At 37.4% G+C, this 15,658-nt stretch overlaps 1 long non-coding RNA gene across 1 annotated transcript; it reads right to left on the bottom strand.

Moving 5' to 3' along the window:
* Positions 1-656: 656 nt before the first annotated feature.
* Positions 657-7,592, bottom strand: LOC116259230 (uncharacterized). Its single transcript, XR_004173891.1, has 3 exons — positions 7,373-7,592; positions 3,878-4,045; positions 657-1,146 (listed from the first exon to the last, which is right to left on the bottom strand). It is a non-coding gene; the product is annotated as an uncharacterized LOC116259230 (long non-coding RNA).
* Between the last annotated feature and the right edge of the window lie 8,066 nt (positions 7,593-15,658).

The raw sequence follows: 15,658 nt of genomic DNA, 5'->3' as shown, positions 1-15,658 counted from the left end.
GTGTGACCTAGGTTAGTAGCAAACATCTGCCATTGACATATCTTCTCCAAACTTGATCACAAATTACTTTTGTGTAGGTGCACCTAAAACCATCCAGTCTACCTTGCAGTAAGTACAAACATTATAACAGGAGGAATAGTAAATGTAATGTGATGTCAAGATGCATCACGGTTAGCCACTCTGTCCTACTTCTGAGCTACATGACATTGCATAATCCTTTAATGAATTATAAAGCAACAACTTGCACTCATTCTGCTGGTGGAATGTTGCTCTCATCAAGCATAAAATATGCGGATCAACTCTTGACCTTTAATTCAAAGGTATTTGCATTGAAGTTGCAAGTAGTTGAGATGGAGAAGAATAAGCTCATGACTGGTCTATGCTAGTTCTGATCTGTTTAATAGTTTCAATTTACAAAGATGTTATGCAAGAGATATTACTATTACTTCTAGATTTTCATGTTCTGGGGAATTTTCATTTATAGCAGTGTAACTATTTCAGCGAAGTGTTGTGATGACATCACAATATGGCCACAGATTTTTGTTTAAAGAAGTCACTTTTGATCTTTTTAATTTTATGTTCTTACTATCATAGTTTTTATCTTTTTTAGTTTTTTTTTTTTTATTTTGAAACTATCATGTTATTCTTGGGCAAAATTAAGAGCTCTTAGAAAAATAGGAGATATTACATAATAATAGCTATTCTACTGAGGAACTATGATTTAATAAGAAAAATACTTTTTTTAATGTTTTGCTTATGTCATAAGACATAACCCAGTGAGAAAAAAAAAAGAGTTAGGACCATACCGGGGGCAGGACAACATAGCAAGTCATGTGGTCAAATGCTAGAGAAAGAGCTGGAAAGGTAAAACCATTGCCCTCTAGAATAGGTTGTTGTTTCTGCTATTGTGCTTCTGTTATGGTTTTGGACAGTCAAGTTAGTTCCTAAAAAATTACACCATATGAAGCCAACAGATTTTAATAAAGCAAAATAATGAGGAAAAGAGTTAACAACAATACTTCAGAAACAGGATCAAGAAACTAAGAATCAAAATTAAATGGCTCTGATGTCTGTCACCTGAATTATTTTGACTCCTATGAGACTCTATCTAGCATCCAACTCCAAATTAGGTGAAATGTAAGCCATCTGAAAAAATATCAAAGCATCAGTACACAACAAAGGGAAAGATTACCAAATTTTGTTGCCATAACATGCTCAACCATAGTTGAAATCAAAGCTGCCAGCTGTCCATCAAAGACATCCACAGCGGAACTTATGCTCATGTTCCTAGAAAAGTTCAGATTATGTGGCTTAGGGATTAACATCAGTTTGTATCCTTTCACACACATATGTGAAAACTAAAAGGCCATGTTTATTCACCACAATCAAATTTTGGTATGCAGTGACATACACACAAGGGCCGGTTGGAAGGTCATAACCACATATGTGCACGGTGCATAACTAGCAGATAGCACATGCTGTGGTGTCTCACCAAGTGGAAGGAGGCACATAACTGGTAGGGTGGCAGGAATGTGGTCTGTGTGCATAGGTGCATACTAAGCATGTGCAAAGAGTGTGCATGCTAGCTAATTGGTGTTGAGGATAAAGATAACGCCACCAGCCAGCTGCACGAAATCTACAATGCTACGGTTGTAAATCCACAAAATAACGAAATTATTGACCATTAAATTAAGAAGATTTGCATACCAAAACCTATCCCTCAATCAAGTGATCCTTGTAATCTTTCCTATACATAGTGGAACCTCTTCTGTCGTTAGAAAGTAGAATGAGAGATAGAGAGGAAGTGGACATAGGTCTGTCAGGCCGAACCACTATAATCTTGAGCGTTCTTCCTCTTGTTTTCTTTTCTCGAAGTTCAATATGGTATCAAAGCTCTGATCGATTCTAAGCTTTCCTTGTCGCTGCTTTCATGGATTCACAAAATTTTGTTCCTGGTGTACAATGGAATGCCATTGCTGGTTTTGTTTAAGTCAAGTTAGATGCCACAAACTATCTGCTATGGCATTCCCAACTTGAGTTGGTGATGTTTTCTCAAGACTTGTTAAAATATGTAGATGGATCATCCAAACCTCCTGTTAAATTTGTTACTAACGATGGCAAGGAATCTATCAATCCGGAATTCATTATTTGGAAGAGAGCCAATCACTTGCTCTCAGCCATGTGAAAGCTACCGTGAGTACTGTTGTACTAAACCATCTTGTGCATATAAAATCTACTCATGATGCTTCGGTCACCTTAGAATAGTCTTGTGTCTTCTTCTAATATGCGGATTCTGCAACTCAAAAGCAACCTTCAAAATATCAAAAAGGTGAGGAAATCTATGTTTGACTACTTAACTGAGGTAAAGTTACTTGCAAACTCTCTCAGTGCGGTAAATGAAGAAGTTTCTGATCAAGACTTAGTGCTGTTTACTCTAAATGGATTGTTTGCTGCCTATAAAAGCTTTGTCACTACTGTTACTGCTTTCAAATCTCTTCCAAGTTTCTCCGAAATATATGACCTTTTGTTGAATCAAGAGAAACGGATTGAACTACTTCATCTTGTGGTAGAAACTGCCTCCTCGGTCAAAACTAATGTCAATGCCTTCATAGCCCAACATTGGCATGGGCATTAAAACTTTAACTGAGGAAGGGGCAGAGGCAGATCACATGATAACATACTCAAAATCAGCAAGGTGAATCTCAGTTTCAAGCATCTCAATCGGCTACATCAAAACTCCAAGTAACATGTCAAATTTATGGTAGAAAAAACCACACTGCTCGGAATTGCTGGGATATTCCCAAAGTGTTTGTAGCATGGGATTCCAACAACAAGATAGACTCATGTAGTCTTGACACTAGTGCTTCACATCATATAACAATAGATTAATCATCTTCTCAATCCATCTTTTAGGGCCTTAAAGCTGTGGTGCTTGGCAACCAATCCTCCCTTCCCATTCATAGAATAGGTAATATCGTTTTACATACAAATCAGCATCAGTTTCAGTTGAAAAATGTCCTTCATGCCCTCAATTAAGAAAAATCTTCTATCCATTGCTAAGTTTACTGTTGACAATGGTTGCTTCTCTGAATTTTATCCACACAAATTTATCGTCAAGCATATGCAGGTAGGGAAGGTTTTATTTCAAGGGGTGAATAAACGTGGCCTTTTACCACTGGATGGGAATAAATCAGACAAGCCAGAGCAGTAACACTGGTTCAATTATACCAAAAGCTATGGTGGCATGCAAATTAGATAAAAAACAACTGCGTCAGTCAGAAACTAGCGGGTCATACTTCAACAAATAAAAATGGTGGTCAAAATGTTGATCAGCATGCAAGTGGTGCTTCCCTTAATGCAAATAATAAAATGTTGATCATTGGCTTCAGCATTTAGGACATTTAAATTTCATGTCTTAGAAAGAATGAAAAAACATGGTTTGATTCACTATGATTTCTCTCAGAATATGTTTTGTTCAGTTTGCTCTATATGCAAGATGCATCAACTCCCATTCCTAATGCCAAATACCATGCCAGCAGTCCTTTGGAAATCATCCATGCTGACCTATGGATACCATCTCCATATGAGTTGAAAGATGGGTACTGATACTATTTACTACGGGTTGACAATTATTCTTGCTACTGTTGGATGTTTGCATTAAAATCCAAACTTGAAGCTCATAGATACTTAGAGAAATTAAAGTTGTATGTTGAAAACCAGTTTGACTCTAAAATCAAAATCTTCCACTCAGATGCCGAACATGAGTTTATTAGCATGAGTTTTTCTAATTTTTCTTGTTGCAAATGGAATACAAGGGTGGCTTTCATGTCCTCACACAGCACAATAAAATGGTGTCATGGAGTGAAAAAATCAACACCTTGTGGAAACTCAGATGAGCATGCTGGTTTAAGCTTCAATGCCTCCAATTTTTTGGGTCAATCCTTTTCAATCAGCAGTGCATATTATAAACAGGATGCCAAGCAAAATTCATCCATGTTATAACCATATTAGTGTTTGGATGTAGTTGCTACCCCTTGCCTGTTTCCTACAAGAAAAATAAAATGCAATCAAAGACAGGCATCAACATAAATGATTCTTTTGATTTGACCTTGTTAACAAAAGAACATACATTTCTAGACATGTTACTTCCATAAGAACAATTTTCTCTTTCAAGGATCGAGAGCTCCTCTCACTGAGCAAGAAATATCAGTCCAGATTCAAAAAGAGACATCGATGGATTCTAAAATAAGAGACAATCAACCTCAAAAGGTATCACCTCCTTTATTTCAAGTCTTGCCTAGTATTGTTTCAAATTGTGAAACATGCTGCAGTCGGCTCACCATAGACCAGAAAGATAACCATGGGGAAGAAAATTAAAATAGTCCTTACATTTCTCCATCTAACCTTGAGCCATCTCCTGTGCATGAATATGCTCAACCAGATGCTACTGGTCAACAACTGGTCATTGACATCATCCCTTAGGCTAGAGATCAAGGGCAGCATGCTCACACTATGATGACGAGATCAATGGATGGCACTCAAATCCCAAAAGTATACTATGCCAAGAAAGAATTAGACGAACATGAGCTAGAAATCATCTCGAAGCTCTTGATCACTCAAAATGGTTCTAGGCCATGCTAAAATCCCAAAAGTACATCATGCCAAGAAAGAATTAGATGAACATGAGCCTAGAAATTATCTCGAAGCTCTTGATCACTCAAAATGGTTCTGGGCCATGACTGAAGAATTCAATGCCCTTCATAAAAATAAAACATGGTCTCTAGTGCCTACAAAGAATGAACATAATCTTGTTGGGAGAAAATGGGTTTTCAAAATAAAATGTATTCCAGATGGCTCGATAGTGCGATATAAAGCTCGCCTCCTATCCAAGGGGTACAGTCAACAAGGAGTGGACTATGAGGAGACTTTCAGTCCTGTAGTCAAACCCACAACAGTGAGAATGGTTTTAGCTATTGTTGTCGAAAGGATGGATTGTTAGGCAATTATATTTTAATAATGCCTTTCTCCATGGGATGCTCAAAGAAAGTGTATACATAACTCAACCTCCTTGTTTTGAATCAAAGAAATTTCATCATCATGTTAGCAAATTGCAAAAAACTATATATGGGTTAAAGTAGGCTCCAAGGGCATGGTTCGAATGGCTCCAGCTCTACTTAACAAGTCAGGGATTTCATGAGTCATTGTTAGATTCTTCTCTCTTCATTAAGCAAAGGGAAGGTAAAGTAATTTATATTCTTATATATGTGGATGATATTATTATTAGGGTAATACACCATTAGAAATTCAGATGCCGGTTTCTCATTTCGACACATAATTTTCTATTAAAGATTTGGGAAAACTGTGTCTGTTTCTTGGAATTGAAGCTACATGGAGGGCAGATGTTCTTTATTTATGCTAAAGACAATATTGGATCTCTTGTCTAAGGCACGTATGAGAAATTTTAGGGCTGTAGACACTCCAGCAGATGCCAACGTAACTATTTCTAAATATGTTAGAGATAAATTTCATAATGGAGCTCTTTATTGAAGTATAGTAGGTCTTCAATATGCAACACTCACTTGCCCTGACATCAGGTGTGTTGTTAATAATGCATGTCAGTTTATTTATGAACCATCTCAAGAGCATTGGAGCTATGTCAAGAGAATTCCAATATATAAAAAGAGGCTTTGAATTTGGGACTTCATTTCTCTAAATCGTTGAACCTTAATTAATCTGTCTACTCATATGCAGATTGGGCTGGATGCCTAGATGAACGGCGGTCGACCAGTGGTTATGTCACACTTTTGGGCAGCAATAATATCTCTTGGTCTTCATCCAAACAACAAACTATAGCTCAGTCTTCAACAGAAGCTGAACATAAAGTTATTGTAGGAGCTACTTCTGCACTTATACTGCTGAAAATGTCACTAACAGAAATAGGGCATGACTCGATGACTCGGCCAAGTCAAGTCATAAAATTTTTTAGTGTATCTTTATTGTAATTTTGTAATGTAATCTACAGCATGTAACAACATGATTTTGGTTATGATTTTCAGCCATTCTAACCATGAAGGAGGTCGTCAATCTAAGAACACTTGCTTAGCTTGTATTTATCTCTCTTTCTATATGAGGTACCTGATTCTCCATGGTCCTTTGAATGTTTAGAAATTGATGGTGAGAACACAATATATATATATATATATATATATATATATATATATATATATATATATATATATATATATATATATATATATTATATCCTTTCATGTCTTTGATAAAAACTTTCATGAAAGGAAAAAAAAATAGTTAACAATTTTAAGAATCAGAATCATCTTTTGCAGTTTCAAACAGCTAGAACCAAACTCAGACGATTCCGATCCGAGTCACCGATCCAGTGAGTCAGCAGAGTCAAGGATAATATATATATATATATATATATATATATATATATATTATGTTTCCTTTCATGAAGAGGAGAGGGAGAGGGAGAGAGGGAGGGACGGGGAGAGAGGCGTACATGAAGAGGAGAGGGAGAGAGGGAGGGACGGGGAGAGAGGCGTACATGAAGAGGAGAGGGAGAGAGGGAGACATATGTATGTGGTGGGGTGGGGTGGAGACAGCATATAAGTAATTTATCCTCCTTTCCTCTCCTTTCCATCCATTTCCTTATAGTTTGAAGGGATTGAAAAGGGGCTAATTTTCCTTTTCCTTTCTATCCCCTTCCATCCAACGAGCATGCATAAATTTGAAACTGTCTTTTCCGTCCACTCTTCCCTCCATTCCTTTTTCCACCCATTTCCATCCAACCAAATATGGTGTTAATGCAATGCCACTTAAGATGAGATTAAAAGTAAAATAAAGAGCAAACACTTGCATACATTTTTTATAAATAAAGATCTAAATTAAGGAAGGTTGTATCTAATCCTCAAGCCTACGTGAACACAAATGACCAGTTGGATTTTAATCTAATACTTCCAAGTTTAACATGCAAGGTGCTGGACATCCATCTCAGTACTACTCTTGCCCAATCACGTTTGACTTTAGAGTTTTGATGGGATCCATCACGTTAATACTGGTATGATTGAACAAATTTGATTAGATGATTGACAAACCTAAATCTTTGTTCTTATCTTCTCGTGAAGACTATTCTGTGTTTATCACATGGTCATGATGTTATTATTGAGAAAATCTAACAGTATTCGAGTTTTCTCTTGTTTTTCTCAATAAAATCTAGCGAACTACTATGACAATATACAAAATATATGCAAATAATCATCACAAAAATGAAAAGAGAACGTAAAAGAACATATGGGTATCGTTACACTACATGTTTCTTCTCCATCTTTCATTTTCCCTTTTAAGATCTTACCATGGAAGGGACGATATCTGATATCTGTGACTCTGACTCTGCAGCAGCAGGCATATCATTTTCATATTGGTTGGAAAAAGTTGGCACTTTGCATGTAAAAACAAAGAACTACACGAAGGAATTAAAGGAAAAAATTAGGGGATCAAACAGGAATATTCTCATCCAAGGCCGTCGAATGAATGAGAGATGATAGAAGCAAAGGGTTGGGACAACTAGTGCATGGTCCACAGGCAGGAAATGGGCGTCAAGAGTCACGGCGAACAGTTTTTATTTTATGACGCAGAATTCCGCGCAGGTGCATTACGTGTTCATCTTTCCTAGCTGTCCAATCGAATGAATCTCGGGTGTCCACATCTTCGCCGGTTACAGTCTCCATGGCGTGTGAAAGGTTGATGCCAAGTCAAAAACTCTGTGTTGGTAAAGGAAGTAAGTGGGGAAGCCTCCCTCCGCCCAACCCCACCAAGTGGACCACGTCTAGCAGCTTTCATTTACAAGTGGTGGAGAGAAAAGAGAGGAAGCGAGAGGCTCTCCTCTGTTCATCCATTCCGTCTCGGTTCGGAATGTGAGGACCATTGCACACAAGAGCTTAAGTGGGAGACAGGCCAAGGATGAGTCGTAGAAGAGAATGGTAAACTATGGATGTGGAGTAGGAGCCATGTCCATCTTCTACTCAACAAAGCTAATGAAAAGGTAGGTAGTTATGAGATGACCAATCTTTTAAAAGAATCCACCACTTGTAACCAAACATTAAAGAGATGTGACCTCTTGATTGAGGAGGTGGCATGTTGAGCAGCCGATAGATCTGTAGGGAGTTATTATTTCTTTTAAATGAGCTTGCTTCCGGCCGAATCTCATGCCATCTGATGAGAACCAACTCAAAACTCTTTTTCTTTCAAGTCAGGAACCGTTATATGGCCCTGTTACACCTAATTCGCCACTGCAACAAATCTGAAATGATGTTGCAACTTCTCTTTTTCATGTTTTCATTAGAAGTAAGGCGACCATGCTACTTTTTTTTTTTTTTTGTTTATCAAAAGGGATATGAAATCTTGTTCTTTTGGGTGCTTTGATTTTTCCTTATGAGCTAAGAGAGTCATTAGTATTTTAGATCCGTTTAAGAATGAGATTTGAAAGATCACCTTATCTACTAGAAGCTCCAGTTGCTAATGGAAGAAAGTAGGTCTAATTGTCACATGAAACTAGTGTGAAACACAAACTTTCAAACAGTAGTATCTTAAAGTGCAAATGACAAGTAGGAATCTCAATGGACCTGCTTCCGATCCAGAATATCCGGCTGCATTGCTTCGAAAAATTTAATATCCGATTAAGAGATTGGACCAGATTCAAATTTAAGAAATGCCATCAGATGGGGTTTGGATTCGGATTGGCTTTGGAACAAGCATCTAACTAGATTCATATTCAAATTCACATTCAATTTTACATGAAGTTCTATAACCAATAACCATTTAAAAGAATCGGTCTTCAACATATCACGATTTGGTTGTGCTTCTAAAAGTCGGATTTAAATCTGGATTGGAATCTAAAAGTCAGATGCATATTGTAAATGTGAAAGGTTTGAAAACGATACAGACTTCTATGTACGCATATACAATTTCCGAATTCAAATCCAAATATGTAAGCATCCCATAAATTAGACAACTGTAATGACAAACCTTACTAGTAAGTGCATCCAACTCTAATGTCCGAAGACCTTTTCCGTTAAAAGATGTCTTTAAAATTTACATGTAAATTTAAAAGTTTTATTTCTTTTATATAAAAATTTCGAAAATAGAAGTAATGGAAGTGCTGATTGGGGAGGAAGATAGGTACGATGGGGTGACAGTGAAGATAAAGGAGCATATGGAGGTTGGGGTGTTTGCCTCCAGACTTAGAGCTTCGATGTCCCGATGGAAACAGCAGGTGACTCTCTTCATCATGATTCCCCTTGATGGTATTTTCCACTTTACCTTTGCCGGCTTCTTTAGCTTGATTTTTCATGTTGGTTGGCACTTTAATACCGTCAAATCCATTTTGCCTATGCAACCAACATTAATATTCTTTTTCTAAGATTTTCTTTTCAGGCTTTCCTTATTTAAATTTTATAAGTTTTAGCATTGCATGCATGAAATTTGCAAAAACAGTCAAGTACAAATGCATGTAGTTTTAGTGTGATACTCACTTTCTTTCTGTTTTTCTGATTTTTCTTATTCAATGTTAAACGTGTATTCAGCACCACATGCATGGAAAGGAAGCGTTATCGATAGTTAGTTCTTGTGGATTTTCAAATGAATAACTTTTGTTGCGTGGAAAAGGCTGCACATAACTCAAATGAATAACTTTCTTTCTGTTGTTAGGGAAAGAAAGGAGTTTGGCTCAACATTTCTCTCACATTTGTGGACTTTGTTCCTGTTGCAGTGCAGGTTAACATTACTACCTTAGCTATACAATCAGGAACCTTTACTGCACTCTTTTCTTTCTTTCTTTCTTAGTTGGGTGTTATCAATTGCTTTGGAAGCTTCTGGGATCTACCTTACAGCTGAATAGTCATCATCCCTTCAACAGCTAATTCTGCTCTATGATGCCACCACCTATGCAGTCACATACTTCCTTCAACATGTTACATGGGTAGCACATGCATGTTCAAATGTTGGTCCTTCCACGGTTTATGCCGTCCAAGCTGCTATTCCTTTGCGCCGTTCCACTAGGAACCGATGTTCATCGGTCATGTTTGATTTTATTCAATGACTTCAACAATAATGTTTTGGAATGTTCAGAGTCTCAACTGCCCCAAGAAGAATAAATTATTGTGCCAATTGTTCTGATCATTCCACAAATGTGATTGCATTTTGCGAAACAAAGATGGTGTCCATTTTTCATGCCACTGCTGCTCCCATTTGGGGGGATGCACGACTTTGTTTCAAGCATGCTTGTCATATTCTTGGACATGCTGGTGGAATCTTGGTACTCTGGTCTATGGGGCTGAAAGCTGAGGTGCTCGACATTGTCGCTTTTTTTCTATTTTTCTACAGGCTAAGGCACAATATAATGTCAAATTTTTATATGGCCCTGTTACCCCCATCGTCGCTCTAAGCTATGGTTAGATCTTTTTAGAGAAGTTACTTAATATAACATACCTTTAAAACCCGTTTGTTGTTGAAGGCACTTTTTTAACTTACTTTGAACTTGTAGATACACTAGTAATTGCTGACAAGTTATATCTTTAATTTTAGATTGGACAAAGAAAATCAATTCACCCATTTGGATCTTTCCTTTTTTCTGATGTTTTAAATTCATTGTTGAATTTAAGACAGTTCAATGTTGTCGTGTGCCAGATATTATCTTGTCACCAAAATTCAAAAATTTATTACTGAAAAATAGTCTCTTGGTTGACATTAACTATGGTTTAGTAGTTTCATCAATGATATATATATATATGTGTGTGTTTCTGGTTAAACCGGGTTCCAAGCGATTCGGCTCTGTCTCAACACTTGTACCGCCACAGGCGGCGTGGAGTGTGGACTTTCGTGTTTTCCTTCAACCAGCGGTGGCCCCACCAACTCGCTCGCAGTGATGTCTCTCTCATGTGTTCTCTTTCTACCGAACGCTTCAAAATTATTTAAAACGTAAGGCATGCATGGACTGGGCAGTGATAACTTATTTAAAAACTTATTTCATTTATATAATCTAGATAAAAGAAGCACCAGACCCATTCTTCGCCAAAAACTGTAAGCAGCAAAATTTGACTGCTCTGCCCACAATAGGGGGCAGTATACGTGCAAATGAGGGTTTTGACGACATAGATTGAAAAGCTTTGACTCGCCTCTGGTTTTAAAGAGGCCGGACCAAACAAGGAGATGGAATCCATTTTGTTAGTACAAAATCTTGCCCTTGCCATGCCTTTCTCATGGTTGATCCGCCTAAGGGCTAAATTGTTCCTCTTAATATCTAGATGATCTAAATATTACTCAAGGAAAACGAAAATGAAAATGCAAAGTTGAAAATACAGCGTTTTCAATTTTATGCATTTATATATAGCGTTAAATTACTAGGAAAATCTTATTATTTTTAACTATCTTTTTTTGTTTGAGATAAGGTTTTGTAAAAGTTTTAAAAATGGCTAGTTGTATCTTAAGAGATATTAGAAATATGGTACTTTTTTCTATAACTGGATTTTGATTTTGACATTCAGCAGTCTGGGTCCTGATTTTCTAATCAATCATATGCTAATGGTGTGCGTGAGCATTCAAGTCGTCCCTTGGGTGCAAATGCGTCTGTAGATACGCAGAAGCAGATTCTTGGAGAGATTATTTAGAAGGTTTCATCTCTATGCCCTGTATTAGATTATCAAAAAGTCTATAGGGGAGAAGATCCGCCAGTATTTTTCCTACTGCCGGCTTTTGTAAAAGATTTAGAACTTTAAAATACATGGTCAATCTTCTTCTTTCAATCATTTAAACCCCAAACTGAGGTGCCATAATCAGAGGTTTAATCAAAAGATAGAGATAATTTTCTTAAAATTGAAGTCCTTGATGAGCCAATTGTTGTCACCAAATAGAGAGAACTTTAGCCGGAGTATGCCTTTCTGGCTGGCCTCCTGGCCAAGATCAAGTGTAGCAACTTAGTTCTAGTTAATGTTCAAAGGGAGGGCTTTTTAGTGGTTTAGTTTTGAAGTTGGTTTTCCAAAATGCAATTTGAAAACTTCGAATAAGAATTTAAAAGGGAGGAGACTTTCTGAAACAATAACACAATTCAAGTGATATGAATGTTATTACTTGAATTCAAGTGATATTCAAGTAATACGACTCTCAAGATTGAGCTTCCTAATTCGATCTCCTAACAACAGGGCAGGGTGGCATTCTGCTCAAAACTTCCATTCATTAATAATTTGGTGAAGGGCTCTACCAACTGCCTGGTCACGTAACCTCTTAGCTAATAGGACGATTTCTATGACGAAGACAATATGACAAACTTCCGTCATGCACGCGTTGAGCATCACAAGAAATGCAGTGTATCGGACATCAGGTGCATGGTCACATATGCCCGCAAGGGTTTAAGGAGTACATAACCCAAACTTACCCTTAAAAACGAAGAGAAAAAAAACAAGGGTTAAATGATGTGCGAGGCAGAAAAAGGAAGTCATGCATATAATGAAAAAGTTTGTCAACAGACAGTAGCATGGGACTGAAGTTTAAAATAAAAAAGCCAAAGGTGAAATACCGTAAACACCACAATGTTTTCACCATGACCAAAAATGACCATGAGGTTTTTGAACTGATTTTCTAAAGGCAGTTGAAATGCAGGGGGGCACTGACAAGAAGGAGAATTTGGTGCCTAAATACCCATGACCAAGTTCACCTAGGCTGTTGCTACCATCCAAATTGACCATTTTGTCATTGAATTTTAGTAAACCTTCAAAACTCTAAGAATTACTTAAAGCTAGTTCAATTAAAGCAATTCTCACCTTTACAAGTCCTCAGGAGCCGTTAGAGTTAGCCTGTTAACCTTTGTGTAGCTCAGAACCAGCTTACTTTAACCATAGCAGCTCATCGAATCAAGTCATCTGCTATTTATACGTCACAAGGACCTTGTTAAATCTGGTCAAGCTTAAGTTATGATCCTCTTAGTGCAATCTAAGTATTCCAGAGTTACTTTTAGTTATGGGTCTATATTTTCAGTTCTAGAGCAACTGTCATGACAGAGTATTGCCACTCATACACATTTGGCAGGATCCGAAATCAAATTTGGCAGGATCCGAAATCAAATCAGTTTAGGTTCGAGTTAAATCTTCCTAAATTGAACATAATTGCATTTTTATAAGTTCACTAAGGATTTCCAATTCCAAACATGTCTCTCAGTGTGATCTACTTCCGAACTCATTTCCGATTGATCTAAGAGTTCGATTTCAGTTTCTTAGCATGGTTTCAATCCGATACACTTCACCAGAGAATTTCCAAGTTAGTTTGGCCCGGCGTGGAGCTTTTCAGTTTTACCCTTGGTCATTACTGTAAAATGAGTCATTTTAATAATCGACAATTTAGAAAATTGCATTTTTGAAGGTACAAAATGATGTGTTTTTCACCAACAACCTGGCATCCCTAGAACTGAGTCTGACCCACGTCCTAGTGTGGTCAGCTTGCCCACATGACACACATAACCCAATTTTTCTGCTAGGGTAAAACTATTCTTTTTACATACAAGCATTATTTTAATATAAACCTAAGTTAGGAAATACATGAACCTAATATAGGATTAAGTATGCATTCAAACTGAGCCCAATATGTCCACGCCAAGTCCACAACTGAACTCAGCCCAAGTCACACAAGCACTGATTCAATCTGAACCCACCCCACCCAAAGGGAGCCAAATCGAGGCACACCCAGTCCAGATCTTCAATCTGGATATCAAAATCAATTTCCAGATTTGTCATTGTTGAGGTTCAAATCTCATTTTGAGATTTTAATCTCAGATCATCAGACCAGATCCAAATCAAAATGTTACATCTAGATCTGTTTTTTTTTTTTTCTCTAGATCCAGATCTTCCTCTGGATCTCAGAATCAGATCTTGTTCTAAACTGGATACTTTGATTTGGTGTCATATATATTTGTATAGTAAATGGCTCCATGTTAAAATATCTCTCTCAATTTCATATTTTATGCCACATGTCAGTAATATTCGTTGTCCATGAACTGTGCAGAATTTTGGCCAGAATTGAGTTTCATGTCGAGTGGACTCCAGATTGAGTGAAAAATTGTTCTATGTCTGAAAGAATGCAGGATAAAACCAGAAGTTTTAAACATTTAACCTATGGTTTATGTAGAGTGCATGAATCTCCAGATGTTTAGTCATGTATAGCAAATCTTAGAGGAGTTATCTCCTGTAAGCACACCGAATTGGTGCAGTACTGGAAAACCCACCTCTTTTAGGTACTTTCCATTTCACTCATTTTTTCGAATCAAGATTACCATTTTGCCACCCATCCTAGCATTTCTGTGACCTACACCTGTACTACCCTATAAACAAACCATAGGCGCCTGCATAATCTACCAATTGGATCTGGATTTGAACTCACCTAGAGTCCACTCGACATGAAACGTGATGAAGCCTTCAGCCTATCAGCATCTATGTTTAACACCTTTAAAACCTCTCCTAGTTAGGCTAATACTAACTCAGACGAGTTTGAGGTCCTAAACCTAAGCTTGTCTCTATTTAAGCTTTGCACCATGTAGACCAATCCTCATAAGTTCGTGTGAAAATCAAGCTCGATTTGAGGTGACCAACCAAAGTAGATTTCAACATGGATTTAAAGTGAACATGCATTAACTAAGCCAGTCCTAGCACCAGCTTGCTTAGTCCATTTGATAACGTAAATGAGTTCAAGCTTGGGTAATGTTCAACGAAAACCCACTTCAAACCCCACATCCCCACCTAGGCTACCAACTTGACTCTTTAATAAACACTAGTTAAGTGAATCCCTAGTCCAGCCTTGATAAGAGCAAGACTGGCTTACCGTACCGAGGTGTCAAACCTGAGTTAAGCTTGAGCCTAGTCCAAATCAAGTTTTGAGGTCAACCTATTTAGCTTAATCAAGGATAAGCTAAAATGATTCGAGGTATCAAACCAGGGTCGTCAAAACTTGTTCTGGACCTAGGTCAAGTAAAACCTACCTTGATCTACCTGATGAAAGCTCAACCATTTGAGATGCTTAACCCATGCCAGGTCTGTGTTTAATCAAGGTCAGCTCAAGTTACACCATAAGTATGTTAACCCAGAATGGGTCTAGCTCACCTTGTTCTAGGTCCAAAACCTGAATAACAGCCAAACTAGGTCTCAAAATGAGCCAACCAGACCCTTTACCTAAGACCATGTCTTACAAGGTCACCATTGCACATATTACTCCTCAAACCTTGGTGGAATCTGAGTTAGGTCAAGACCAAACCTTCATATCAAAACTACATAGATTTGTACGAGTAAATAACAGACCTGCTTATATTACACATATCCACATATCGTTTGTCTCCTTCCAGCAACCAAACCAACAGTTTCCTCATTTCCATCTATGCCTGTCAACTCCTTGTCAATTTTTTACTTTGTCATAAGCATTGTTGTGACTATCAAACGGTAATGGACTCTTGACCATAGATTATGGTTTCCATAAAATTTGTATAAGATGATGACAAAGAATACAATCACAAACTAGTTTCGCTTCAATTTGCACAACTATATTTTTCAACTCCATAATAATAGAAATAAATACATTTCCATGAGTTTTGATGGGTGTACCTTCT

Source organism: Nymphaea colorata, chromosome 8, assembly GCF_008831285.2.
Source record: "Nymphaea colorata isolate Beijing-Zhang1983 chromosome 8, ASM883128v2, whole genome shotgun sequence".
NCBI lineage: Eukaryota > Viridiplantae > Streptophyta > Magnoliopsida > Nymphaeales > Nymphaeaceae > Nymphaea > Nymphaea colorata.
Note: the sequence above shows the minus strand (reverse complement) of the source record. Positions and strands in the feature narration are given on the sequence as shown.